Genomic DNA, 4,926 nt, shown 5'->3' on the forward strand with positions numbered 1-4,926 from the left:
TTGGCGTCTTGGCGATCTAGAACAATAGTTTGTTCCGCACAAAAGGTCTGAAACAGTACCCGTGGGACACCTCATAGGGAAAACAAAAGCTTAAGAGCGAAGGTGTGATAGGTAGTCAGTACAGCCACATCCATCCATGTACTGTTTATATATACCGTCTAACAGCCCATATGCGCCTATGTATGCGCAGATCAGGAAGGTCTGAACGATCATTTGTTTGTCGAAGAAAAGTCCGAAAAATCTAGTCAATACCAGAAAACATAGGGAAAACAAAAACATAAGAGCACAAGGTAATAAGAAGGTAAACTCTTGATGAAAATATGAATGAAATTGCATCTGATGTCTTTTGATCACATACCGATCAAATTATGCATCACACATTAATATTTCAGTTTTGTACAATAATACCGCATCGGAAAATCTGACCCCTTATTACAAAATTGACATCCAGCCATCCAGCGTTCACTACTGCTGGAAAATAACGAGCAGGTGCATGCTCCATGGCACTCACATCGATGGATCGGACCCACGGTATGTTTGATATGATATATTCACGCATGTATGGATGTATATGTAGGAGTTGAGCGATGGGAGGGGAGATTAATTTACAGCTCCCATGTGTCAAACTTGCCGGAGACGAAGTCATAGTGGCCGCCGACCAGCTTGAGGGTTCCATTGCCCACAGGCCACAGCCTCCTTGACGAAGGGGCACGTTGACTGCCTCCTGTGGAAACGTAACGAACGGTTCAGAAATATTTCATCTCTTGGTCAGCGAGTTAATCCATTCATTCACATGCAAAGTACGAAATGGTAGATGGGCAATGGTGTAAACGTGCGAACCTTTTCCAAGACGCCGCACTGGTCCTCGAAAGGCATCTGGGAGCACTTGGCCTTGACCTTCTTCCTCGCCGGGAAGCCGATCCTGACCCAGTCCTCGACGAAGTGGCTGATAGACACCAACCAAGCAGCTCCGGTCAGAAACAAATGGAAGAAAAGTTCATTCAGATTCAACCCGTGTTTTCCTTATCTACAAACTTACAAGGTGTCGTCGGCACCATCCTTGAGGTTGAGGAGGGCCTTGATCCCGCTGCAGCGGCTGTGGCCGATCACCACGATGACCTCGACCTTGAGGGCGCAGACGGCGTACTCGATGGCCGACCCAACATCGTTGTCCTTGTTCTTGCAGTAGCACGGGACCATGGCGGCAATGTTGCGGACGGTGAAGGCCCAGCGTCACCAATGGGCATACGCGCGAGTCAGCAAAAGCGAACACCATTTTTTTCTAATTGACAACATTTCACAGTTTTGTTTGTGATAAGCAGATACGCTATTATATGCAGGCTTTGACTGCTTTGGCCAGCCGGGTGGAACAGATGAATAAGCACAGAAAAAAAAAAGAATAAGCACAATCTGCTGATAGCATGATATGTGGAGTGCACGTTTCTGAGACAGCATTGCAACAAAGCCTACCACTCTTGACATTCTGTCCTGGGCCCCTTTTTATCCAGACCGGTGGGAGAAAACCGGAAATAAATAAATTTTGCTTTTGCAAAAAGGAACCGAAAACACAGAAAGGCAAGCAAAGCAAGTGGCGGCAAGGTTTTTCCGTGGCTCGCCCACACCAAAATACCAATTCAAAAGTTGATGATGACCCTTGACAGTATAGACCCAACTAACGACTTGATGATCTATCGGCCATGACTTTTTGCGAGTTATCTAGAATCTAGAATTGATGACAGGCCCACAGTCTGCAAGTTGCTCCTCGGATTGATAGCAGTATAGCACTTCCATGGTAGGGCCTTCATAATTATGCACGGAGAGCGGCAGGGCCACAGCCATGGATAGCTTTTATGCCCTGTTCACGGTCCTTGTGTTGCGGCCGGTGCCAAGATGATGAAGCTTCCAAGATGGCCGTCATTATCAAAAGATGTTTATGTTCAAATGTGATAGTGCGGAGTGATGACTATTTTCTACTCTCTCCGTCACCTAATATAAAAGCACTTTCTAGTGTCAAAAAGCTCTTATATTATGGAACAGAGGGAGTAATTAAGAAAATAATAGGAGATGGCTGAGGGGACCTGAAATTCAACACAGCTAGGTTGTTCCGTGCATTTTTTTTATCAAGGGAACCTCAATAACCTATCATGGCATTATCAAGCACGCCAATCTGGAACCTCAGAGAAGGAGAAAATACTTATTCTTGTACTACTTGCAAGATTTGTAACATCAAGTTATCCAACTACTGCTACTCTTTATAACAGGAAAAGCAGGAAAGAGAAGAACTATATTCTTTCTTATATCCATCGTGTCCACAAGGCCACAAAGAGAAAAGGACCGTGACATCTCAATAAGCCAAATCATATATCACGACAACACACGTGGGCGAACTATATTCTTTCTTTACCACAGCATGCATGATCCAATTTCTTGGAGGTGCATGAAAGATGGGGGTCAGTCAGGAAGGGAATCCACAATTATATGTCGTAGGAGGATTAACTGTCCCTCTTGGTTGTTGGTTTAACAGCACATATCCTAGTACAAGTGGCCGGCAATGGCCCATTCAATTTGGACAAAGCAGCCTTTTCCATTTCTACAAAGTACTAAACGGGCTAAATTAACACATAAACAAAGCACTAAACATTGAGCACCCAGACTACACAAACACAACACTAATAATAAACAGGTACTTACAGAATAAACTCATAACACTAAAGACTATAATTTCTCCTTCTAATTCTGATGGAAACTACAAGAGTCTGCTACGTATTTTTATTGATTTTTAAATAATAATACAAAGTCCAAAAGATAGCAAACAACAAGCAAAAATAAATAAAGAATACAAACAAGAAAATTGCAACAACACTGCTCAGTAGAGGCTAACATATACAGATATATACAGTTGGGCTGATCATCTGAAAGACTGCACCCCCTGAGGCAGAGTCACGAAGGACTTCCTATTGGCCCTATGTGTCAGAAGCTTGAGTTCTTCCTTTAAGCGCCGCCTGCAAAGCATAAAGGCTAGGGGGTACGTTGTTGAAGACAAACTCATTCCTGGCGTTTCATATAGCGCAAGCCAGATGAATAAATATATACATAGCGAATGGTAGATTTAGATGATCTCTGAGCTTAGCAACCTGTGCTTGAATATCAGAATAATAACGCTCTAGCTTGGGAAGATATAGGTCCAGCACATATGAGTAAACCTGCAATGGTAAAAGAAGGTGATCTCTGGTTTCCAAAGTGAAGTCATTACACATGGGAGACGTGTAATCCTCAACAAGGACTATTTTTTCTTTGTAAAAGTTCTCTGGAATTGAGCTGGCTCATCAAGAGGAGCTAAAAGAATTTTATTATGGTTGAGTTGGTTACAAGCTTTCCAAAGCCACTGGATAGCAGGAATTGTCTGATGGGATTTCTTCTTCTTCTTCTTCTTCTTCTTCTTCTTCTTCTTCAATGTTGCAACATGCAGCACACTAATCTTCTAATTCCTGTACACAAGTGTCTTGCATGGCTGTTGTAGCACCCCGGTACCAACACTATTCAGATCTAGCCATCTCATGTAGACTTCACACAGAACCAATCACAAGGACACTAAAGCGTCTCATAAGGAACACGTCGAAACATGGCTGTCAGGTGAATCAGTTGATATCACAACACAAATAATGAAATAATCTAAAATTACAACAACAACAACAACAACAACAACAACAACAACAACATACATTTGTATACAGCAATTAATACAGCAAGGGTGTTTCGACCAAGATCCAAGTCATACAATGGAACCAAATAAACCTTAGATAGGTAAGAATACAAATTGCCTTCAAAAGGATAAAACAAAATCAAGTGGCAGCCATCCTTGCCCAACCGGCTGTTCGTGGGAGAACGAGCTAACTTCGTCAATCACCATACCGGTAAGTGTTTGTTATAGCAAGTGAGTACATGGTGTCCTCCAAAAGTCTTATTACACTGGGTGACTGACACACTAACAAAGCAATATGTATGAAAATGGATAAGTGGTGAAGCAGTTGCAAGCACCTATGCAACACGCTTCAACAACCGTCTAGCGGAGATAAGGAATAGAGCACACAAGAACCTCCTATGCTAATCGTGGTGCAATGCCACCCCACAGGTTGCGCTCAAATTGAGAGACTACCATATTGCAAACATAACAGAGTCTTGCATTCCTCTTCGCACTATCCACCTAGAAGATTCCCGAAGGCTTATAGTTGGCAAGTTTTACTACTTACTTGTTGAACTTGCACAAGCTCTATTACTAACAATATTACAGGTGGGCAAGTTTTTATATATTATCAGTTGAAGTTGTTCTATGAACTGAGATCAATCACCAAGTCGGCCATAATCGCGGGCTGGTCTTCTCGAAAGGAGTTAACCATGCAGAGGTTCACCAACACACCTGTTATAGGCTCCATACATACATGCATCAAAACTAGGCTACAACCCTTTACACGCATGTATGAAGGGCAACATCGGTAGATCCAAATGACACAACAACGCTTGCTGGACGACACCAGCTGCTGTGACCCATGACATGTTGAGCAAGGCAGTCTCGAACGAACGGTCTTTCATCGCTAATACATCTTATTCTAGGAAGCCACCTGACGACTTGGCATCTAATCCAAAGTTCGGTCGCAGCTCTGTGTTGGCCTCAACGGTGAGTGGGACATGGTCAAGACCGATGCCCAGAACTGAGGTCATCCGCCAGCCAAGCCACAATTTGTGAACGACCAAGGGTTGTATCCCCAAACCAAGGTTAACCACCTAGTTGATCAGAATGGAAGAAGCAAATATAGTACCAACACTGTGGCCCTTAGACAGTCTGCAACTTGGGAATTGGCCGAGCAGCCCCATAAATCACCCACATATGGTTAGTGTTCTTAGTGCTGGTTCAAGACAACAAGAACT

General features: G+C 43.3%; 1 pseudogene; it reads right to left on the reverse strand.

Moving 5' to 3' along the window:
* Positions 1-605: 605 nt before the first annotated feature.
* Positions 606-1,200, reverse strand: LOC123171293 (carbonic anhydrase, chloroplastic-like; annotated as a pseudogene).
* Between the last annotated feature and the right edge of the window lie 3,726 nt (positions 1,201-4,926).

The sequence above is a fragment of the Triticum aestivum genome, chromosome 7D (genome assembly GCF_018294505.1).
Source record: "Triticum aestivum cultivar Chinese Spring chromosome 7D, IWGSC CS RefSeq v2.1, whole genome shotgun sequence".
Classification (NCBI taxonomy): Eukaryota; Viridiplantae; Streptophyta; class Magnoliopsida; order Poales; family Poaceae; genus Triticum; species Triticum aestivum.